The sequence below is a fragment of the Equus quagga genome, chromosome 18 (genome assembly GCF_021613505.1).
Source record: "Equus quagga isolate Etosha38 chromosome 18, UCLA_HA_Equagga_1.0, whole genome shotgun sequence".
Taxonomy (NCBI): domain Eukaryota; kingdom Metazoa; phylum Chordata; class Mammalia; order Perissodactyla; family Equidae; genus Equus; species Equus quagga.
This window is the reverse complement of record NC_060284.1, coordinates 24,973,760-24,999,622: the sequence shown is the minus strand read 5'-3', so window position 1 is coordinate 24,999,622 and position 25,863 is coordinate 24,973,760. Positions and strand designations below refer to the sequence as shown.

Sequence of the window (25,863 nt, the reverse complement as noted above, 5' to 3'; positions counted from 1 at the left end):
GAGACAAATCTTTTTTTATTTTGTCAAGATCCCAGAGTGACCAGCCTCCTGGCTCCCCAGTCAAATCTTTTGATCCTTACTGTTGACACGGTGCTTCAATGCAAACCAAGCACTACTTTAGACCTTTCTTTGATGGTACAATGGGCAACAGCTCAACACAGGCACTTAACTTTAAGAGGCTCCCGCTCTACACTTTATGCCTAAGAAACAAGGATTTAAATATCAAAAGAACTGGGAACTCAAGTTCAAGTGACCAATGCACCTGGCAGAATTTAACCCAGCATTAAACCTCTTCATGCAAATTCACAATTTCTTAAGAACAAACAACTCTGCGAAAATTTTCCCACGACCCGCTCCCACATGAACATTTTTAATATTTCAAAAATGCTTATAAACTGGAACAAAGCAATTAAAAAATCTCAAAGGGTCAAAGCAACTGGAATTAGTTTAATAATGGATTATACTTGAAAGACACCAAGCCTTTATAAACAGGGCATCTTCTTCACACCAAGGCACAAGAAAACAAAGGAAGACTTAAACCAACACAGACCACAGAAAATATCACATGAGAGGAAATTCATGTCTGGTCTAGCCTACAACAGAAAAATCTCAAATAACAAGCTTGGTTTCTGTGGGCTCCCTAAAAGCAAGGAGTAGAAAAAAAGAGAATCACAATCATTTTTAACATCTTGACAGCGAGAGACAGTAGAACTTTATTAATATTCCAGGTTCTTAGGATACTAAGGAGGCAAACAGAAGAGGAGGACCCAGGCCGGCCTCCACTGCCTGTTTCCACACAGCCCAACCCAGCACCGCCTCACAGCACCGTGCGATCTACACTCGGGCTCAGCCTCTCTACCTGCTCCTCCAGGGGCTGCAGACGGGACTGTTTACATGAGTGATCATTTATTTTATTTAAGCAACACTTGAGTCGCACTTCCTATGTGCCAGGCACCATGCTAAATGCTTCACAAACAAGAACCCTCTTACTCCTCATCACAACTGTATGAGGCAGGCACTATGATGATTCCTGTTTTACATACAGGAGCTAAGGCATGGAGAAGCTATAAAATTTACCCAAAGTCAAACTGCTCGTAAGTACTTCAGCTGAGATTTGAACCCACTCATAACTATCTCTGACTATGGAGTTATGAAGGTTATTTTAATTTTCTCCTTTATTTCTTATATTCCATATTTTCTTTAAATGAGGATTTATTATTTTTATAACAAAAAACTAAAAGATCATTTTTACTTTGAAACAGCAAAATAAAAAATAAATAAAAACAAGGTTCAAATACCTTATGTATGAAATCATAGGAATAAACACTTCATCTGCTGGAGGCCAAGGGGATAGGCCAGATGATTTTCCCTGAATCACATGCTGCAAAATCTTCAGGTCTACACCCGGTTCCTCCATTACACAGCAGAAAACGTAGAAGGGGCAGCAATTGTGAACACGTGGTCTGGAAAACTGACTTGGGATCTAGTTCCAGCTTACAAGCTATATAACCTGGAACAAGTTGCTTAAGCCTTGTAAGCCTCAGTGTTCTGATCTGACAAATGGGTACAGTCATACCTGTCTGCTAGAGTTAACTCACATAAATCACTTAAAAACTTAACGGTGCCTGGTATAGAGTAAGAGGTCAAAAAACTGAAGCAGAGAACTAAATTGTCCAAATATTTGCCTACTTAGATTATTCTTTGGCCAGAGTAATAAAATAAAACAAAGATTTCATGAAATCATCAAACATGGACAAAAGAAAGAATCTGAGCAAGAACACAGAAAGTTGTTATCAACGCCTTAGTTAGCAATGAGGGCCAACAGGGTAGAGATCATCTTTGAGCCACAAAGAAATGACTCCCAGGTCCAGAGGCGGGAGTCATGGTGCTGGATTGGAATGTAAGAAATAACTACACTGTCAGGGGCCATATCTCCCTGCTTTGGCTTTTTCAATACGGAGAGTTATGTTACAAGGAACAAGTTACTTCACCTCTCTGATTTTCCATTTCATTATTTATAAATGAAAATCACTGAATTGAGTGGCCCCAACGATTCCATCCAGCTCTAACAATCTGTATTTCTTGAGTGGTATAACCAGAACTCTTTTAGTCATGAAGTACGTACAAATGAGATCCCATGAAATTTTTAGGTGATACCACTCTGTCAAGCAAGTGGGTCTTCAAAGAGCTTGTAATTGAATTTTTTATGTTGCCCCTTTAGTACCCACAGCAATTCCCCAAAAGTATGTTAAATGTTCCTGTTACAAAGAATGCTTCTGGCCCTTCTGCTCCCAATATTACTATTCTCTCTCAAATACAACATTTGCAATTAGGAGCCTGGCTCCAAAACAGAAACTTAAATAAAGGAAAAATTAAATGCTACCAATACAGATTTCTACCTCCATAACCCTTTGCATAAAAAGATTTTTCTCATCTCCAACTCCCATTTAATGCTTTTAAGATCATCAGCTATGAAGCAGAAGGTGCTCCGGTTAAAGCTCACAGGAAAGCTAGAGCAGCAGGGCAGCCCGGCTTCAGCAAGGTCTTCAGGGCAGCCCCTCGAGCAAAATCCAAAGGCCAAAGGGGATCAATAGCTGTTCACTGGCTTGCTCAGGTATCACACATTGATGGTAATGCTACCAAAGGAGCTCGGGGCATTCCTGGGCACCACGGGAATGCCCTAAGGAGCAGGTAGAGAAGACGACAATAAAAGGAGAAAAAATAATTAAAGATTCTAAAAGAATGAATGGGAGGGCAGAAAAAGAAGATCAGAAGAAAGAAAAGGGGCATAGAGTGAAAAGCTACAGCATCACAGTCAGTTGGAAGGAATAACTACATCAAGTGCTTTTACATACATTAAATTCACGTGAAAAGCCTCACCATCATTTTATCTTCATTTTCAAGACGAGCGAATTGAGGCTTAGAGAATTTAGCTTACTTTCTTGGGGTCACACAGCGAGTACATGGCAGAGTTAGTATTTGAACATGAGTTTTTCTAGCACAAAGCTTGGAGACTGAAAGTCTGTGTGTGCTTTGTGACCTCAGAAAGCATCTCTGGCCCACCTTCCCACAGGAGGTTTCAAGTCTCCCTATACCCTTGGCCAAGGATGGACAGCCTCTCCGAGGTGCCCTCAGGGCTGGCCTCAGACGTTGCTGGTGCCGGGTGGTTCAGTCCAGCTCTGCATGGCTTGGAAGGAAGTCCATTCCTCATATGAAGCCACAGTCTGCATTCCAAAATAGGACTTGTAAGGCAAAAGTAAAGAGCCTTGGGATTAGTAAACCTGCTACAGAGAAAACTGAAGGTGGGCTTGTCTTCACTTAGCTATTTTATAGGGGATAATGTACACCTATTTCTATTAAGCAAGCAATCAGAGTTGCCTTCAGTTTTAGCATAAAAGATTTAGTCTAGGGGCCAGCTTGATGGCGTGCTGGTTAACTTCGTGCACTCCGCTTCAGCAGCCCGGGGTTTGTGGATTCAGATCCTGGGCATGGACCCACACACCACTCATCAAGCCATGCTGTGGCAGTGCCCACATACAAAATAGAGGAAGACTGGAACAGATGTTAGCTCAGCAACAATCTTCCTCAAGCAAAAAAGGAAAATTGGCAACAGATGTTAGTTCAGGGTCAACCTTCCTCACCTAAAAACGACTTAGTTTAAAATACTATTGATTTAAGACAGATCAGAGTGCAGAGGTTTTCATTTCTTCCAGAAAAGCTTAAATTTCCTTTTTCTTGGAATGGTTCAGAAAAATGTATGCCTTAAGTAGGAGATTTGTAAACTTTCTTTTCTAGGACTAAGGAAAGCTTACTTAAAGAATGAAAACTCATCTAATGTATGACATTCAACTTTTACTTGGCTTTTAAAGTCCATCCATAAAGTGGGAACATTACTTGGTAAATCGTATTTTAAGATTGTCCTAAAACTGCTACTTTTATGCCTCACCATTCCTTAAAACATATGAATTACTCATCAGAATTAAATGCTAAAAAAGGAAGGGAAATTTACTTTAGCAAATATATATTTCATGTATATTTTATACATTATATGTATTTACAAAATGTATATTAATTTGGCAATTATATAAATATTATTTTAATGCTCAGTGTTTTTACAAGGCACTGCTCAAATCATTTTTGCAATTTTTAAATTTCAACTTCACTGTTTGCAACCATCTCCTGAAAGCATAAAATGGGAATTAGCCTCTTTGTCAATGTACTGCTCTAATATCAGGACCTCACACTGGGCATTTGTTGCAGGACTGATCACAAGCTCTTCTTTCAAAGAGTAAATGATTAGGAAACACAGAGAGGAATCCTCCTGAAATAAATGGATGAAAAGGCAGATCGAAATTAGTAGCCTAAGAGTAGTTATTAAAGCATTATGGTTTACATTTATAAAAGTAAAGATAACCTATTATACTATCAGTTCTTTTGGGGTGAAAGCTTAGGGTTGCAGATAAGCCTCCTTGCCTGTATTTAAAATAATAAGAGGATTATTTCTTTCCTCCATTCACACTTCTTAGCCCCAGTCCATTTCTCACTTAAGTAATTTTCACAGCTGTACCTGAGGAGCTAAAAGGCAGACAGAATGTTACAATATAGACTTCTGACAAGTTAAAACTAGAGTGAGGGGACCAATGGCAGCAAGTCAAACGTGCCAAGGCCAACACAGTTGATGCTTAGAAAATGGGCTAACATTGTAACCACCCCTAGAATTTTCACCATTGTTTCTCCACTAATATCTCCATGTATCAAGTCTGTCATTCAAAAATGAGTAAAAAAAAAAAAAAGAGTCAAACTACTTTACCCTTATTCTCCACACCTACCGAATACTAATGATTTGTACTGCAAATATAAAAATTTAATAACATTTCAAGCTTATCTTAATAAGCATCCCAGAAACTTGATTTCTGACCTACTTCTTGTGAAATATCTAACATGAAAATATTAAAAGGAAAATTATTAAATTTTACTCATAATCCTTTAAATAGCAATTGTTTATATTTTTGTATTTCCTTCAAAATTTGTATATACTTGTAACAGGTACAATAATCAAAGTATTTTGAATGAATTCTTTTTTACACTTATTTCATATTTCTTCTAATTGTCTTTGTTTATATCAAAATGTTTAGTTCTATCACCTTTAAAACGAATATGAATACTATTTCATTTCTTACCTTAAACGATAGTTTCTGGCTCTAATAATAAGATATATTAAGATGGAAACCTATAATTTTTCATCTGGAAGTAGAGAAAAACAGTTTGCTTTTTTAGACTCTTTTCTAAGACTCAAAAAGCTTCACTTGTCTTTTTTTTACTTGAATGCAGCAGGTAAGCAGCAAAAGGTAACCGCCTCAATTTTACAGGCTAACCAACTACGTTATTTATAAAATTTCTGACTCTCCTGAAAACACCTGGAAGGTTAGTTGGTAATAAAACTATTTTTTCAAAAATCTACATTTCACCTGTTTGCACTGGGCCATGCCACTTAGACCTTAATTTGGGTTTGGTTTGCATATAAACCCAAATAAATTCAGAAGATATAATCAACATCGAAGGAACAGTAATGGTAATTTTCTCTAAAATTTCACCAGGGTTATTGAGTTCCCTGAAATGTAGGCAGACCAAGAGCCTCACCTTAAGCACAATCTCTCCACTGTTTGCACAGACAGCACCGCTCACCCCACTCCCCACCCTGCCCCAAAGAGCGGTTTCATCCCAGCAAACCAAAGAACTCGTACAAGTTTTGCAGAGAAAGCTATACTGTATACTGGTTTTCAAGTGTCCTTATTCTGCACTATTTTTCAAAAAAGATTTAACAGGCATAAAGATATTCCATGTAGAGGAGAACTGAGTTACGTAGAAATAGAGGCTTTTGGTTAACTCTGTATTAAGTGTATTAAAGGACATCTTTTTTATGTCAAACCACAGGGTGGATGGACCCTAAGTCATTCTGAGGGTTCATTCTCATTGTGCAGGCAGAGATGGCACAGGATAGGGGCTAACAACCCTCCAGTGCAAGGTGAGAAGCAGCCAACCCGTTCCCTTTTCACCAGTAGAGCACTTGTGGCTGGGGGACAACATGCTTATCTCAAGCCGGAAGCAGAGAGAGGGTGTACATTTCAGAACCAGGGAAGACTTTTGGTTTGTTTTGCTGAGATTTGCCTTTTCCTTTCTCTTCAAAATGAAAAGGGCTCTGTTGCTTCTGATTATAAGAGTAATACCTTCTTGCTATTAAAAATCAGAGAATTCAGAAAACTATAAAAAGAAAGTAAAAATCTTCTACAGTCCTACCACCCAAAGATACTACTCTTAATGTTTTGGCATATAACCTCCCAATTTTTTTTCTATGAAGACACAAACATGTTTTTGCTTTCTGTTTTTTAAGAAAGTGAGATCAATTGTAAACTCTAAGGTAACCACTAAAAATTTTGTAAATGAAGTATAAATTGATATGCTTAAAGAGGAGATAAAAATGGAATCATATAAAACATTTACTTAAACCCACAGAAGGCAGAAGAAGGGGAAAAAATGCAGCAAATAGAAAACGTTACAAACATAGTAGATATTAACCCAACTATATCAATAATCACTTTTAACGTGAATCATCTAAATACGCCAATTAAAAGACAAAGATTGTCAGAGAAGATTAAAAAAGAAAACCCAGACCTAAATATATGTTGTTTCCAAGAGACCCACTGTAAATAGAATGACTGAGGTTAAAAATAAAGAGATTGAGATAGAAACTGAGATCATAAGCTGTACACTGCTTTGAGATGTTTTTCTACCTTTTCTTGAAAGACAAGTGCAGAAAAAAACTAGTCTGTTGAGATTATTCTATAAAGTTCTCAATGTATATATAATTTTCCCAATATATATAAACATTAACAAATATTTCAAAATATTGACCTATTTTATACTATTTGAGGAATACAGAACTGTATATTATTTGAGCCCACCAATTAATGATACTTAACACACTTATTTCTCCCTAATCTTGCTTGTATCTCACAAATAGAAATCTGCCAGCCATAACACAACACATTTCCCTTTCTTTAAAACGGGTTCTCACTCCTTGTGTCTGAAAGTACAGCAATACTAATAAATGTCCTTATTTCTACCTGAGACTGCATATATATGTAATTATTGTAGCAGATTCCTTCTTGACTGTACTTCAACATTCAATATGAGCTGCTAAACTTTTCGTAGTAGCAGAGCTGTAAAACAATTTACTGATCTAGCAAGTTTAGACGCCATATGGATGCAGAACTCAGTTGGGTTTTTTCGATTCTTCCTAAATGTAATGCGCAAGAAGGATATTTTCCATTGCTGCAAGTCCAGCACGCCTATGCTGATCATATACATCCTGGAAATGGACTGTCCCAGACATATTAGATTGTCAACATTGAGGCTAAGACAATTTCACATACACCAAAGTGTGTTTCTGAATTGTACATACATATCCTGGTTCCTCATGTTTTAAAAAAACAAAACAAAACAGTATTAGACTTGATTTTCTGAGATTAGAAGAAGTGACTAACAATTTCCCATTGTGTGATGATGCTGGAATCTTTGATCTCTACTACTCTGAGTTCACAGTCAGGCTACTTAGTTTATTTTGAGAAAGCAAATCTTTCCTGTTGTTTCTCAGGAAATAGAAGAACACATTTATACACTATGTTTTAACTTCGTGTTTAAATCATTTTAATTTTTTAACTATGTTTCACTTTGAAGAATATTTAATTATGTGGAGAAATTAAGACTTTCAGAAAGAAACTAGAGCAGTGGGGTGGAGAGAGAATAGTATTCTCAGGCTTCAGCTAAAAGGGTAAATTGTTAAAAAATGTCTCACACAAACTGTTACACCCTGTTTCTTCCTGTGAAGAATTTTCCAAGCATTAAGTTGTGTAATAGTTTAATGAGGAAAAAAGGAAATACCCAAGTTTCTCTCAAATATGTAACAGCATAGAGAAAGATTAGAGGCTTAATTTTAAAAAGAGTATCTTATTACCTGTTTAGGCTTGTTAAATTCTTACAATAATCTCTGGAGCCACTCACTTGATCGGGATTCACTTTTTAATGCTAGCCATACCTTGCGGGTTTTAAGATGTCATCGCTCTTCTTAATAGGAGGCAGAGACAGTTAAAAGGCTTTGAAAAGTAAACCTTCCAGGAGAAGAACATGACCAAGTGAGGAGAGATGAAATGCTTCAAACTGTTTCTGATTTCTCTATAGGCAAAGAAAATGAAGGTGTCTTGAAGGAGATGGGAAGGAGAAAGGACTTTTAAGGCAGACACTATAAGTAAAGCTTGACCTTCTTCAACTGTTAAATTCTCTTCTACAATGCTACACTTTTCATTAAGAGGGAGAAATAAACTCAGGGAAAATAAAATGTAATCCTGCAGGGAAAGAAACAACACAGATGAATGCGATGGCCATCACCACATTTATGAAATGACCCAGATGTCTTGGGGAGCCGTGGCACACAGCAAACCTACTCTGTCCACCCCTCACACAGCTTCCATCACAGCCCATGCTCCTGTTCCCCCTTTCCTGACTTGCTGCCTCTTTCCCATTGCCAGGCGCAGCCCTGTCGCGGACACTTGGGCACGGCCATCTGACAGCTGTCCTGGTCTCACGCTGTCAACTCCCCCAAAGGCACTGGTGTTAGAGTTGCTATCCGAAGAATTCATGAAGGATAACTGACACGAATCTAGCTACTCTTATCCTTCGGTCACTCATTTCCGTCTAATGATGTACAAGTCTCCCAGAAGTTCTCAGACTTACAAGAGACTTGAGAGGACATTAATGTAACTTCCTCCACTGAAAGATGAGGAAACTGAAGCTCAGAGAGAGTGGCTGACTTCCCTAAGGCCATCCTCTGTTAACAGAAGAACTAAGAGTGGAACTCAGGCTCCCTAATGCTCAATCTACTGCTCCTTGTCGCTTTCTTTTCCTCCCTTCCCCCCATATCCTTAAGCTTCCTTAAATCACCATCTAAACTTAACATTTCAGGCGAGGCCTGTGTGTTTTGTTTTAAAAGGTCATTCATGGTAGTCATCTTACTCTATCAACCAGAAAAAACAACCCACCATCAGCACCTGATCCCCACTGACAAAACCCCAACAGGGCCCTCAGTGAGGCATGATTATTACTCATCCTAAATCAGTGAGTTCCTTTTTCCAAGTTAACTGTTACTGTCAACTGTCTTCTCAAGGCCTCCCCAATCGAAGCAGATTTCTTCTGCTCCTACTTTACTGAGAAAACTCAAGCCATCAGGAATGAACTTTCTCAACTTCCCTCCCCTCCACTTGCACACTCATCTACAGTCACACACATCGTTTTCTCCTCCTCTCCTGTCTCAAAGGAATGAATGTCCCCATTCCCTCCCAAGACGACCCTTTCAGCATGCTTGCACACCAGACCCTGGCTGTTTTCTCTTTTTTGGAACCTCACTCCATTAGTTATTCTCTCTTCTACCTTTGGTCACTTCCTCTCCACTATCCTCAACCAGAATATAAGCTCCAGTCACCACTACACACAAAAAGTATTCCTTCACAGACAAATGTGTACACATGCACATGCCACTTGCTGCCCTGCCTTCCCAACTCCTCCTCTTTCCTCACCCCTGATATGCTAGATTTAGATTTCAGAACTCTTCTGACTACCAACTGAACACCTAATTGCCAAATCCAATCTCCCATTTTCAACCTTTAACTCTACCTGATGGTCCTGTGGCCTCTGACAGACCAGCCAGATTTTCCCCACTTACTACCTGGGTCATTTGGCAGGTTGCTTATCTGAGCTTTAGATAGCTTATCTGTAAAAGACAGTAGCAATAATTATCTCAGACGGTATTGTTATAAGGATTGTATGACATAATATATGGAAAGAAAATCTAAAAACCCTAGTGCTCAACATTATCATCATGTTTGTGGATTTTCCTGATCCTCTCTCCCCTTCTTTTGTCTGCTCAGTCTTTGGTCCTTGGGCAACCCCTGGGGATCTCAGCTACATTCAGGGCTACAACCACCAGTTCCAGTCCCTCCCTGATACACTCTCCTGCCCCGACTTCTCTCCTGGGGCCTAGTCCTCTCAAGATCAGCTGAATGCTCCACAGGAACCCCAACTTGACTTCAAACTGAACTCACTGTTCTCTCTCCAAATTTGCTCCTCTTACATTTTCCATCCTGACTCATGACACCTTCACACAGTGAATCTTCCTAACCAGAAACATCAAGAGTCATCTTTCTTCTTCCCTCTTACTCCCCACTCCGACTTTCCATCAAATCGGTAACCAACTGTTTCTCCTAAATGATTCTCAAATCCATCCTCTCCTTTCCTTTCCCTCCAACATCACCTTAGCTCTGTTCCTCATTATTTTTACCTGGATTATTTTAGTAGCCATTGGACTTCTCTCTGCTTCCTTTTCACATACCTTAAGACAGTGATTTAAGCATTTATTTCACCTTTGATGATTCCACAATGCTGTCAGGAAAAAGTCCACACAAGTCCTCAGAAACAGCATGCATGGCCCTAGACATGGCCTAAATATGGCTGGACCAAGAATCTGAAGATGGACCTCTAGCCTCTTCCCCGCTCTGCCCCACGATCTCTCTGCTCCAGTCACTCATACTCCATTTTCCTCACACTCTGAGCATTTCTGGGCTCTGAACCTGGGTTGTTTCTTCTGTTGTTGAGTGCTTGGTAAATAATCCTATTCCTCCAAAATTCAGCATCAAAATCACCTCCTTCATGGATTCTTTCCTCACAAACAAGAAAGAACCAATCACTCCCTTCTTTGTGCCCCACTCTCTGTTACTATTTATCACAACGTATTGCTGTCAAGTGTCGCACATTCTAAGTTACAGTTAATGATTTATGTGTCTATCTTCTAGGGTCAGGCACTCTATCGCACTCACACTCTTTCTTCAGAACTTAGCACAATGACTGGTACACAGCAGGCAGGAGGAAGAGAAACAAGGGAACTAAGATTTAATAGTTTGGAGCTCAGCAAATGTCTGTTAAACGGATGAAGTAGCTTGGCTGTCAATTATATTAGAATAATTGAGTAACAGAGGAGGCTGGTAAGACAGGTGGATCTGATAGCTGGTGAGGTGAACACAGAGGAACCTGAATGAGAAATGGAAAACATTCACACTGAAGAAGTCCTCTCCTGAGTATGCAAGTTCAGTCAGGTCCGTAGCTGGGCCTGTTATAATCAAACTCAGGTGAATACACTCTGTTTGAAGCACTATAGGAGAACAATTCCAACAGCCCAAGGACAACGGTCTTATCAATCTAAGCAGGTTTTGGACCCTAGAACATTCTACACTGTAATTTTATGAGACTTCATGCAAGCTTAGTAAATTTCAATAGTTAGATTACAACCCTCTCCCATATCCATAAAGCACCTTAAGAACTAGATAAAAGAAAAATAAAGAGCCTTTCACCCATGTAACCCTAGAACTGATGGCTAAGGGTAACATCTTTTGCCTAGACAAACCATGTCATAGAATATCTATGTTGAGATCACAATTTATCCCTCACAATAATTTCAAATTTATTTATAATAATAAGCCATGTTATGTACAACATGGTTTCATCGCATTTTATAAACTAAGGAAAAAGTACACTGTACTCTGCATAGGCATGTAAATGTCGGCTTATCAAATAAAGTGCCCTAGTATTCAGTGTGACATAAACTGGAGACTGCAGGGGGAAGGAGAACCAACGAACTGAGAACAGAGTGGAGCACTGTAACTTGAAGAAAACAAAGCCAAAACTGGCAATGTTTATTCCCAATAATCTATAATTAACAGGCTTTCAAGAGTATTCAGCCCTGTATTACGGCATCACACCTCATAAAACATTCATTCAAAAGCCATACCAGGAAGACACAACCCAGCTGCATAAGCACATGCAGAGCACTGAAGAAGAAAGAGAAGGCTTTGAGCGAGACACCGACTACCCTACATAAATGACCAAGTTGGAAGGGAAGCTATAACTGCTAAAAATAGATAGATAGATAGATAGATAACAATAAAACTGAGAAGGAAATGTAAGGTTAGGAATGTTGAAATTGAATTAAATTGTTACTAAATAAATTAAAGAATGTTCCCAGAAAAGTAAACACACTTCTAGAAAATACATTTGCAGCTTAAAGCATGAACACATGTAAATAAGGGCAAGAAATCTATCTAAAATATTTTTGAATTTTTAAATTTATATCAACCGTGCTAATAAATAAATGTACATGTAACAAGATATATTTCAAAGCCATAGTAATTTAAAAAGTGTATCAATGACCCAGGAATATACATTTAAGCCACCTGGACAAAATCTCAGAAAGAGATCTCTACATACAAATGTGCAATCATATGCTAATATGGCACCAAAAATCTGTGGACAAAGAGTGGATTATTTGGTAACTAGCATTGGGGAAACTGGCTCACAATATGACCAGTTTTTTAAATATAAAAATGGATTTATACCTCATATCTTAAATTTCAAATAGTTTAAAAACCCAAGTAAGAGTAAATCTATAAAGTTAATAAAGTACAGAGAGACTATATTGTGAGCACACAATAGCGAAGGATTTCTTAAACGACTCAAAATGCACAGACCATAATAACATTAAAAACTGGTGGGTTCAGGGTCCAGCCGCGAGGCATAGTGGTTAAGTTCACACGCTCCACTTTAGCAGCCCAGGGTTCACAGGTTCGGATTCCAGGTGCGGACCTACACACTGCTCCTCAAGCCATACTGTGGCGGCATCCCACATAAAACAGAGGAAGATTGGCACAGATATTAGCTTAGTGACAATCTTCCTCAAGCAAAAAGAAGAAAATTGGCAACAGACATTAGCTCAGGGCCAATCTTCCTCACAAAAAAAAGCAAAACAACAATTGGTGGGTTAGAATACATTAAAATTAAAGATTTTGTTGTTGTTGTTAATACAATGTTACCAAGCTAGTGACATACTGGGAGAAAGTATTCACAATAGCCAAAGCTAACAAGGGATTAACTTCTAGAACATACAAGAAACTCCAGAAGAACTCCTTCAAGGAACTTCTTACAAGAAAAAGGGAAGAGACTCAATTCATAGAAAAGAGAAGTCAAGTAAATGAAGATATGCTCAACCTCACTTGTAACCAAAAAGAGGTAAAATTCAACTATGAGGTACAATTAACATCTACTGGATTAGCAAAAATCAGGAAATTTATTTCTTTAAAAAATGAAATCATTGTACAGTACTGGTGGAGATATAAACTGACAAAGATCTACACAGTTAAAATCAAATTAATTTTTTAATAATTTAATTTAATTAAATTAAGTTAAAATAAAACTATTTAACATAAAGTAAAATTGGTGTCCTTACATCCTATGATCTAGCAAAACTGCTTGTGAGCAATACTGTATGGCCTCAAGAAACTCTCACCAAGAGATCCAATATACCCAGGCTTCTTAGGAAAAAAATGAACACATATGGCATGAAAGCCAAAAATATTTATTAAAATATTGACTCTTCCATGTCCCAATTCCTAACATCTGCATATTCTCTCTGGTTTTAACTGAACCTTTGCTGAAAAGATGGGTAAGACTAAACAAAATGTTACCATTTCTCTTCATAGGGGAGGTTAAGGACAGAAAAAGCAGCAGACGTGATGAGGGAAATGTTTTAGCAAGGGGACTGCACAAACCTTAGCTTGTCCACTTACAACTTGGATAAGTTACAATCTCTGCCTGCCTCGGTTTCACCTATAAAACAAGGATATTACCCACCCTGCACAATATCAGGATTAAAGATAATCCACGTAAAGTGTCTAGGACATACAAGGTATTCAATAAATAGGAATGATTTTTTTTTTTTTTAACAAGAAAAGAGAACATCATGTACTAACCCTCATAGATTTTGGTGCCCTGTCTAACCCTTCTTAAATAGAATAGCAAAGTCACAGCAACAGGCATGGAAACCAGAGAGACTGATTCAATATGAATTTTTAAGTCAGTTTTTTCCACTACAAAACAGGGATACGTAATATCTCCCCTTCCATATACTTATCAAAAACTGTAAAGGTTAAGGTTGGGAGGCCTCTTTCAGCTTCTTAGAAATGAATCTAAGGCTCTGGCTGGTGAAAGTTACGACGGGGTGATGCTGCAACTGGTGTCAGCGTCCTGACTCTATAAACACAAGGAAGGAATATTCGCAGCTGTAGGGAAAACGCTCTTAGACGAAAACTAGTTTTCCATGACTGAGCAACTGCAAGACCTCACAGCCGACCATGAAAAACAACCCAGAAACAAGATCAGATCCAAAGTCAAGACTTTACACATCACCTATTTAATGTACAACAAAGAGGAAAAATTCCACCTGGGTCTCTTCAGAACCTGATGGCTAACACACTGTACCTTTCATATCACCATTCTGGCATTTTCAGCCTGGAGTAGTTGCTTTATTTACCTTGGTCCTGATTCCCAACCTGTGGACTTCGGGGCACTGGCAGAGGTCTGAGGACTGAACCCGTCTCACACATATAGGTACTTCTATTTTACAAATACAGGAAGATGCTGTGGTCATTATTTACAATATATATTCAGCTGAGTGATAATAAATAGTAACTTTGTCACTAAATATTAACAATCATCAGATATAAGGAGTAAAACTCTAAACAAGCAAAAATCTTTTAGGATTAAATAAAAGTTTCCCTATTTTTACAAGGGTTGAGAACCACTGCTTTAAAGTTTACAATTTCCTATTGAAGATAATTTTTATTTCATAATAGACATGAAGGAAAAAGAGAGAGGGTTTTGAAAAAATGAAAATCCTAACACACTTTTATCTCCACTCCTATTTCTCTCTTGGCCATAAACTTTTCCTTGGCATTTAACATCAAAGCTAGTTACCTTTTCATTCTTAGTTCACAAGCCATTGCAACTGTCCAAAACAGACAGAAATGGCAGTGGACTGTGTAATTAAGAAAATATACATATATCATTTCATTCCTCACTTACAAAAGAAAGACCACTCACTTTATCTCTCTTTCCTCCCTGCCACCTTCTTCTCCTTCTCTGATGCTTTGACACAATTCCATAGAGGGGAAGTTATAGATCACTACAGATACTCCAGGTGTTGAAGAGAAAAGTATTTTATCCAGCACTTCCCAGTGAAAACATACTCCTAATTTTAATTTATATTCTTCTTGATGCAACATAAAACCCTAGCTAAAGAGAGCATCAATTTTAAGCACTGCAAAGATAAGAAAAATAAACATATCCATCTGAGGAATATTACAAAAATATTTAATATATAATTTAAAGAGTATATGGGTTTGCCCATGTCTTTCTGCAATATGAGCTTTTCAGTAGGTTATCGTGCACTGGGGTGGGCGAGTTGAGGGGCTATGTATGGTGGTAGTATGGTATATATGGTAGTGGGATATGGGAGAGTCACATACCTCATTTATTAATTTATTAGCAATTTATTATTTCTTTTCTGGGACGTAAACTGTCCTGGGGTAAACCAGAAGTGTTGTTTTTTTATTCTGAAAAGTTAAAATATGCTAATCTGACCCTTCAAAAAAGATACTGTTCACTAAGACTTGACATAAACAAACCACATGGATCTAAACACAGCTAACTCTAGTCAGTAACATAGAGGAAGTGTAAATTTCAAACATGGAAAAAAAACCCCAAACACCCCGAGTTCTGGGTGGAGAGAAGTGGAAAAAGATTTGGAGATTGAGATCAGGCTAATGATGAGCCAGTGTTTACCAGCTCTCTTTTGGAATGGCTAAGGACTACCTGAATCATCACTGTCATCTCTTCCTGAGGTGGAGACCTTCCCAGATTACAAAAGAGCCAAGGGCTATAAATCAGAAGACTCTTGTTCAAGTCCCAGCACCTCCATTTACTAATGTGACCACTGACAAGCCACATTTTATCAGCCTCAGTTTTCTCTGCAGAAAATGGAGTACAAGAATCCTATTTCACCAGAGTGTTAAAAGGAGTAACAAATCATAAATGAGATACAGAAAACGTGTTCTGTAGACAGCAAACGAGGATCTAAAGGCCAGTTATAATTACTCTTTGATTATTATTTACTATGAAATACCATGAGGGTGGGAGTAAATCCTGTTCCAAAATAGGGGACAGGTATGGGAGGTCACAGAGGTTGTTCTATTTTATCTTAAAGCAGAGTGATAGATACTGAAGAAAGTCTTCAAATAAATTAATGAACCAGAGGGCCAGGAGTATACCTGGGTATAAAAATAGAGGCAAAATACTATGGTTGTAAAGGTCTTTCAAGAGTCTCTCTTAACGACTAGTTTTCACTTTTAATTTTATGATGTATTTGGCAAGAGAAGAGGCATAGACACAGATATCTCATAAATAAATTCAAATTTAAGAAGTCCACGTCTATCTATCCAGAAAAAGATAAAATTGCTCAGTTCTCATAGTGTATCTTGGCTACTTACTGCTAATACAATTATGCCACGTATTGATATTATTGCAATGCTCAAAGCAGCTGCATTTTGAAAGAGATTAAGGTTCTGAAGGACTATTGGAATAATGGGATCTTATAATTCAAATTACCACCATACGGCTAGGGAAAAAAAGAGAGGATGGGCTAGTACAAATTTACCAGGCTACCTGACTACAAAAGATTTTCCTTTCAGAGCAAAATTAATTATGGAATAAATATAACTTATCATAAAATTTTCAAATTAGAATGGCACAGTCGGCATACGACACCAGGAATTTAAAGCCTACAACTAACCCTGCTTCCTGAGGAAGCTTGGCCGTCCAATAAGGTGAAAGAGCAAAGCGCATGCAGTACGGTGATTAGGTACTTTCCCTCTTTGCAGAATCTCACTTTCCTCCCCTCTAGTCCTTTGTTCACATCCCTTCCTCCAAAATAGAGGTAAGAAGATGCTACTGGCTTTAACCTTATTCAAATATTTAATTTGAAACCATACAATCTTCCCATCAAACTTATTCTTCTCAACCTCACCCCCCTTAGTGTCCCTCCACAAGACTGGAGTCTCACCAGGTAGATAAATATAGGTGGAGTAACAAGGCCAGGATTTCACTGGGGGAGAAGCCAATATAATTCGGTCTGCAGAGAGAGGAGCTGCCAGGAAAAGCAAGAACCAAGAAGTCTGTACACAAAACCAATCTTTTCTCTAGCGTTTTATTGTCCACCTATGAACATGTGAGATGGAGGAAGACAGGCATGTGAAATTACAATCTACCTAGTGAATTTGAGAAAAGTCATTCACAATTTTACTCTGATGAAAAATGGAATTTAATGAATAAAGATGTCTGGCTCCTACCTTTAAAAGTGCTTTCTGTCTCAGCAAGGGAGCCCGGCTAGGAAACCACAACTGGAGTTAACAAGCCAGACACCAGACTAAACACTTCAGAACTAGCTGTCGCTCATTCCTGGTCGCTACCTTTCCGGTGTGTGTCTGCATCACTAATTCCCTCAGTTCCTGACGGCCTGGCTCTCCCCAAACAGAAAGCAAAGAGAGGGGTTCCTCAGGCTGAGGAGGTGGGATTTCCGAGCCTGGACACCAAGACTCTTGCTCTCCATACACTTCACCCCCAACTCATCCTCTTTCTCGAGAAAGCCCTACGGCCCCACCTCTCACACTCTTAGTAACACCCAAGCCTCCCCGACAGACATGTAGATAACTCCAGGCCGGCGAGGGAGGAACAAAGAGCCGCCGCTTCAGGCGGCAGCAGGAGGAGGAGGAGGAGGAGAGGGTGGAGAGGGCAGTTGAGGACTCCGGAGGCCTCCCGGGCTCAGGCAGCCCAGCAGCTCCCGCCCAAGGTAAGCTCGCGCAGGTCCCGCGGGCGCAGCGCGCGGTCCCAAGCCCTCCCACCCGGGTTCAGCACACCCGGGAGGCGCAGCGACAGAGCTTGGCAGAGACCTTGGGGGAGAAAGCAGTAAAGGGGCGCAACCAAGAAGAAGCATGCAAGTGAGGCTGCAGCGCAGAGCTAGAGATCAGGCTCAGCGACACTGGGGGTGGCGGCCAGTGACAGCCCGGTCCCACGCACCTGGACCAGGCGGCCACCCTGCTCCCTCAGGGCGCTCTCCGGGGACTCGGCTTCTGGCGGGCTCCGCAGGCTGGCACCGGCGACGCGGAGACTTCTTCACTCCTCCATCCTGGGACCCGGCAGCACGCTACAGACAGCCGTGCACTTCCTGTTTGAAAACACGGGGGAGAGAAAGAGCGAGAGAGATCCGAGTGTCGGCAGTGTGGAGGGAGGGACGCAGCCCGCGGCGAGCGAGGACGAGGGGGCTGCGGGTTGCATAAGCACCGCCGCCAGCATCGCCATGGTCGGGACCAGGCGCTCTCCCCCGGGCCGGCGGCGACCCGCCACGCCGCCTCCCGCGAGGTGGCTCCCGCGGCCGGCGGGCCTCCCCCTGCCGGCGGCCTCGCCGCCCGCCGCGCGCTCGCAGCCCTTCCGTTTCCAGCTCCGGCCTGGGTTCTCCCCTCTGTACCTAAGGCGATGGACTCCGCGCTTCCTCCCGGCCCTGAGTGCAGTCTGCCTGCCTTTTCCTCCTTTCCTCGCCTCCCCGCCCCCGCCCCGGAAAAAAAATCCCCTGTAGAAGGTGTAAAAGACAAGACAGCCTTTCCAAGGGAGTGGAGGCTGGATTTATGCAAAAATTTAAAGTTAAGAGCCACATCCCAGTATATCCACTACAGCTCAGCAGCCTAAAGAGCCTCAGGATGGGAAATTACTTGTCTTGCGCCTCGCTGACGCAAAAGACAGAGCGTGCACACAGCTGCCACGAACTGCAAAGGAAAAAAAAGTATTCCGGGTTCCTAGGCTCTCTCTCTACTGGGCTCCTCAGCCTCACAGTCTCCTAACGTTTATATACACCAATTCCACACGAAAGATAATCGTGTAAGTGCATTCCTCGAAAAAACAATTCAGTATTTCTGTGTATGAATCACAGAGCAGTTCCAAAGTTTTGTTACCCTCTGACTTAGGCAAACGTCAGGGTAGTGTTTAAAAAATAATGAACAGATGGTTTAAGAATCTGCCACATGCAGAGTGTGCCAGCTCTAGGAGTTCACATATGTGTTCAGTGCCGGGTTTCTGGGCTTCCAGGTGTGGACGGCTCCATCTGTACCCTGCCTGCCCTTGCCACAAATCTATCCAGTTACATGGCACTTATAGGACTGTCTCTGATAAACAGTTCTTTTATCATCGAGCTGATGACTTAAATAAAATTTATTCATGTTTCAAAACTCGATATGGAGAACAGACTATAAAGGATGTTTATTCTTCACTAAAAGCTAAATTTTGACTGAAGTACAAAGAAACTGACTGACATTAAGCTCCTACTCAGTGCTAGACGGCATCTCATTTCAATCTCCTCTTGGTCTTAACGTTCCCCAACAGATCTGCAAAAGTCCTATGCTCATATTCCCAATTGAGGAAACAGGGTCAGTGAAGCCAAGTAACTGTCCCAGTGTCTCAGCTAGAAAGCGGTCAAATGGAGAGTTGAATAATAGGTCTTTCCTAAGTGTAAAATCTGGGCTATTTCCTCTACACACTGCTAATTTTCAAAACCATAGTGAATTCCGGGAGAAAAATCAAGCACAGTGACCATCTGTGATCCATTCCTTCATCTCCAAATGACCCTGCAATTTACATGCTATTACTCTGTTGAACTAGCTAGGTTCCTTATCCATCTGAATAATATGTACCTTGAATACTTGAGCAGAGGACACTGTGCCCTTTTCAGTTATCTACTACTGGCTCTGTCAGCCTTTTCAGAATTACTTGGTGGCAAAAGTTCAAAAGGTTCTGGGATAGCAACTCATATGTCAAGGTACAAAGTCTGTCCAGTTCAGAACCTAATCAGCTAACACTTGTTCCCTGAACTCTTTTTCTCTATCCGGGCCTTTTTAAGGAGAAAAAGAAATATGCATGGCCTCAACTTAGTGAACCCGTAGAAATCCTCTCATTTTCCATTTCCTTCTGCTTTAGCACTTAGTTCACACTCACCTGTCAGTAGCTTGCTGCTACTATCCTGACAAGCCAAGAAACAGCATATTACTGAACGGTGATTAAAAATGGGCAATGTGAGACCCCAGACACACGCAGAGAGAGTGAGGGAGACAGTGAGTGGTTCCGTCTTGCCTCCAGATGAACCGCATCCCACTTGCCCTTCCCCACCACCTCACAAAGCAGCACACACTCTGGAGTTGGAGAGTGAATGTCAGGCAAGGGCAGTCCAAGCGTGAGGGCAGTGGCTGGGCAAGGCTGAGACCATTCCTATCCTTCAGGCACACACAGTTGAATGAGGGCTCATTACTAACAACTTCTTGAGGGGTCTTAGCATCGTTTTAGGGTCCAGCTCTGCCTCTGCTGCCAGCTTTTCCCTTCTCTCTGTCCCTTGCTTACCCTGCACCTGTCAACTCTTCATCTCCTTTCACAAACATAATGCTTCTTCCCAAAGCACTGCCATTTCTTTCCCACAAAGAACCTGGTGGGAGGGAAGGAGGGCATTCAGCTCAAAACTTCTCTCCCTTCTCTCATTTAAAAAACCCTGTCAATAATTACCATGTTTTTACATCCAATTCTATTTTAAAATATCTTTTGTTACCCTACCTTCATTTCTGTTACTCATTATAACTCCAAGAGCCTAGGAGGAAAAACTCTGGAAAAAAATTAAAATTCTTAAGAAAGAGCAAAGGAAACATGCTTAAAATTAACATGTATGGATCCCAAAGTTCATAGGTCAAATAATACAACACTCCTAAGATGACATCAGTTCCTGACGTTCCTAAAAACCACAAGGCGTGAGCATCGTCGTACTTTCCCATGGCTCAGCTATTCTCTTGCCCCTTCTGCTTTTCATAGAGAAGTGTTTCTTCCTTAATGCTGTTGAGTAGGAAAAACAATATGGAAATCACAATCTCATAAGATGAGCAAAAATATGCTCCCATGTAGGCACAAATAATGCCACAAAAGGGCAAATTAATTTTGAAAGAATTTTGGGGGTTGACTTTGAAAATCTCCACTCCCTAAGTACTACAGTCCATGGATGAAGAGAGCGACATTGTGAAAGCCATTTTAGAGGCTCCAAAGTAATTGACAAGAGATAGCTTTTCTGAGGACTAATGGGTGTGGAGGAGAAAGTGATAAACTCACACCTAAGAACGATGCTGTTTATTTTTCTTCATCTTAAAAGAGAAAGACCTTACTTTGGTAGTTAACGTTTCTCACAAGATTTCTCTCTATGAGGATGCTTGGCCATTATTATAGCTGAATTTTGCAAACAAGAATAAGAAAATGACAAGCTGTCTGGTTACCTAAGAGATTGCCTCTGTACCAGCAGCCTTCACATCCGTGTCCCTGTCTCTGTCTTCACCTCCAGGGTAGCACAATCAACAGGCTTTTCTGTGAAGGAGGTCTCTGGCACTCACACTCACCTTCTGGCCTCTGCAAAACCTAGGCCCTGGCTTTCAAGGAAGATGTCCTCAGAGCCAACTGGCTGGCTTGATTGGCATTTACTCACAGAGGGTTGTTAGCCATCTTCAATGAGCCAGAGTGTCATTTCATGGAAAAAATGTAGCAAGAAGGCGCAAATCATCTTTTTAAAAATCTGCCTGCAAGATGGCTTACGCTCCCTCCTGGGCACAGAGTTTCCCGGTTTTGAGCAAGGAGAGAAGGAAAGCTACTTACAGCAGCCCACAGCATGACTTGGAAGACCCAGCGAGAGTAAGAAACACGGGCCAGGGTAGCTACAGGCCTGAGCTGTAAGTCCCTCAGCTCGGTGATTCAGTTTCCTCAGCTTCCAAACACACACATATGAACTCACCCACGTCGCACAGAATTAGCAACATTTACATAGGACCCTCACGTGCCCTGCCTGACTGAATTCTCAGAACTGCCTGTGCAGGAAGGAGTCTTTATCACGGTGTTAGAAGTGGAGCTCACAGATGTTAAGTCATTTTCTCAAAGCAGTAGGTAATAGAGCTAAAATTCACCCCGTGTCTGTTCTTCCTCCTTTTAACTGAAGAGAAATGAGTGGGTGCACTTTGGCTGTGGATTTATTATTCTGTGCTACACATTCTTTACTCAGAAGAATCTCACTTTTAAAACACAACTTGCAATGTTCTCTCTCAACTGCATGTCACTTTATCACCTTGCCAAATTTTTGTAAAGTGTAAACTCTAAACTTGTGTTTTGCAACAGCCCAACTGATTTTAAGCCCCAACAATATAAGTCAGTATAAATTAAGTTAAATATGCTCTTGCGCTGCAGCTGAATATTATTTTATAAAATATAAACAAGGCAGATCCACTGGTGAAACTGTGATGGACAAAATCTTAATACATGTTTTCCAAGTCTTCTCTCTCATTCTTCAGTTAGTATGCAAATATATGTGTAAAGTGGGCCATACTGACTGATGTACTGTGATTTAGTGGGCATAAATATGAAAGAATAGCAAGAAACCACAAAAGTTTGACTAAATGCAAATACCTGTACATAAGTTAAGAGCATTCAAAATGCGTCCAACATAGACTGCCAGCAACGAGCAGCCTTGGGTTATTTACTGACTGCTGATGGTGATGTCTATTGTGTAGACTAAACACTGTCCTATGCGACATTTTTCTTTGGAAGGCATGTTTTGTCTATTCATCTTCTGTGGTGGGTGTTTCTGCTTCCTTATTTAAAAAAATATTTTTTAATTCTCTTTGGGCATCCATTAAAATATATACATTAAAAATCCAACAACTTAAATGGATTGGTCCTAACGAATCAAATAAACATAATGTTCATGACTAAGAGAATTATGGTCTTAAAAAGGACTTAAAAATATATAAGCATCTGTACAACACATCAGAAGGTAGCAAAATATACGTGCTGAAAGAGAATAAGCTACACACATCACTGTCTAAGGAACGTATCAATTATCAATTACCTACTGTAAGGAAGACCTGAAGAAGAAAAGCAGTTTATGAATAATTGAGGATGGCAAAATCGGGTAGTTTGATTTTTCCTTTCCTTTCCTTTGCCTGCAATGGAACGACTAAGGCAAATAGCATGAAAGAGAAACAAAGTGCCTGGAAAATCCAGAAACGTTATTATAAACTTTTGACAGATTATTCATCAACTATTAAACTAAACCTAGCTAAACGAATTCCAACCACTTTACATGCATTGACTCAATTATTCCTGACAACAATGCTATGAGGCAGGAATTACCATTACCTCCATAGTGCAGATCAGGAAACAGACACAGAGATATTAAATAATTTGCTCAAAATAACACTGCTAGCAAATACCAGAACTTGGGCAGCCTGGCTGGCCACAGAGTCTACTTTCAACCAACACATTTTACTACCGACAGGGCACAGTTGGATTGGGCTTGCTTTCTCCAGCATGAAAGTTCACGGGGACTATCCCATGGATATGGCAGAAGGAGCAGTGTGAAAGGCTCAGAAGTTTTCCTTTTTGCAACAAGAATGTAACCACTGGTTGCAGGGGGTCAAGGATGCAGAGCCTGCTACATGGTTGCTGAATAATGAATATTGAAAAGATATCTGCAGAATGGAAAAGCCAAGAAGAAGGGCTGCTTCCTCACCTTGACCAGAATCCTGGATTGCAAGGCTCCAGGACTGTCTGGCTACAGCACAACTGAATTAGCAAAGAAAGGAACGCAATGAACCCCGTGTACTTTGATCTTGGAGAAGCATTTGATACAGTGTCTCATGAAATCAGGATCACTAAATCAACTGAAACTTATGTGGCTACAAGAACTACACAGGAATTAAGCAGGCTAGAAAGAAAAAGCCTGGATCTATCTACTAGTATGATGAAGGAAAGAACCACAGGGAACAGCATTCAATGTGTATGTAAACGTAACAGAAATTATACACTGTTATAATCAAATTTGCACATAACATTAATCTGGGAGGTATGAAAAGGGCAAATGAGGGCAAGCCATTTGACTTAGTTAAATTAACAGAGAGGTAAAGGAAAACAAGAAGTTCGGTTTCATTTTTGAGATCCCTTTAATTTTCAGGGAGGGGCCAAGATGCCCAATGGCTAGGAACCGCCTCTAGACCCGAAATGCCAAGACTGTGCAAAGTCAAGCAGTAGTAAATAAAGTAAAGCAAGCAATAAGTAAATAAGTAAATAAAGTAAGCAATAGTAAGCTTGATATATTTAAAATTCTAGGACCTTAGGTCTGAACTTTAGGAAGTATGATCTTATTATTTCATACGCCACCAGTAAAGTTTCATGGGAAATAATATTCCTTTCAACAAGAAGACTTTGTTAGCAAAACTCAAAGAAATCAAGAGGCTCAAAGACTGAATTTAGAGGTCAGATGAAAAAATCAGTGGTGTATGTATAATCTGGCCCCACTACAAATATGCTGCACAGGCAGAAGGTCATGAGAATGGTTTGCAAACATACAACAGAATAAAGAACAGTGGAGAAGGAAGAGAGAAGAGAGCTAAAACTTGGACTAACATTATTTTTTTAAGCATAAATTATAATTTCTAATTTCTTTAATGTTGAGAAATCACTTCTCCCTTGGTAGAAGTGTTTGCCTTCCCAGCAAAAATTATACTTTGAAAGTCAGTAGTTGATTTAGAACTCAAGAAATGGGAGTAAGAGAGGTCTGTAACATTTGGAAAAAATAGTCTAAATTTGGGCTGGGTCCCAGGAAATGTGCAAGTGAGCATCATTTCATTCAACTCCTAAGAGATTGAAGAACTGAACTTTTAGCTCTGTAACCATCTTTTTTTGTTTGTTTGTTTATTTAGAATGGAATACGTAGGATTTCCTTGGTGACTGTTCATCGATGGTCTCTCATAGAGCCTGAGCTCTATGATGAAGAGGCAGTCACCAAGGAAACCCTACAAATTGCATTTCCTTCTAAATAAACAAAAATAAGGGAAATATAGCACAAAGACATAAAGATTAGAGCCATACTACATTCTAGATATGAATGGGAAAATTTATATGAAAATGACGATGATCTGAGATTATTATTTAATATTTATAGAGAATAAAAAGCAAAGCATAAAACCAAATAGACAGATCCTCCCCAAGGTGTGATTATTGGTCCCCACCCCATGGTTTAAAAATCATCCACACAATGACAAACCCACAATTAGCCTCAGCCCAGAACCCTCTCCAAGATGTCCTATTCCTTCCACTGGCTGCACTCAGAGTCACATGCAGGGCCTTTTAAACACAATTTCCCAGGCCCCACCCCAGATCCACAGCATCAGAGTCACTGGGGTGGGGAGGCTGTTCTCAGAGTTTGTACCTTTAGGAAACTCCCAGGTGACCCTAAGGTGCAGCCCGGCTGGGGCCCTCTGCTGCAGACACTCTACTCTTCTTCACTACACCACCACAGTCACTGGAGTCAGGGACGAGAGCAAATGATTTCCCTGCTCAAGAGCCTTTAATGGAGTAACCTTCAAAGGCAACGGAATGAAGTCCAAACTCCTTAGTCGGAGCTCCAGGCCCTGTGTAATCCATCCCAAACTACTTTCCTGTCCTCCCTTCCTCCTGCATCTCTTACTCTGTCACAGCACCTTTCCCCAAACACATCACCTACTTCTTCCACGTCTCCATACTTGGCTGCCCCAATGTGCCCTCAGCTCTCCCACTCTTTCCCTACCAGTCACCATCTTTCTCATCCTTCAAGGCCCCGCTTGTCATTTTCCTTTGTGAAATCTTCCCTGATCTTTCCAGTCAAAATCAGCCTCTCCTTCCTCTGAGAGAAGGTCAAAAGCATTTAGCTCGTGCAGGAATTACAGCATACGCTGCACTCCGTGCTGACTTATACTCAACTGTTTACAGGCTGGT

General features: G+C 40.4%; 1 protein-coding gene across 2 annotated transcripts in view; it reads right to left on the bottom strand.

The window, feature by feature from the left end:
* LRRC8D (leucine rich repeat containing 8 VRAC subunit D) overlaps positions 1-25,863 on the bottom strand; it is a 109,534-nt gene that overhangs the window by 70,782 nt on the left and 12,889 nt on the right. The window contains exon 1 of one of the 2 annotated variants that reach the window (XM_046645731.1): positions 18,067-18,183. The exons of the other annotated variant lie outside the window; for it this stretch is intronic. The gene's annotated coding sequence lies outside the window, so the exon portion shown is untranslated. Of the gene's footprint in view, positions 1-18,066; positions 18,184-25,863 lie in introns of those variants that run through there. 2 annotated transcript variants of the gene reach the window in all.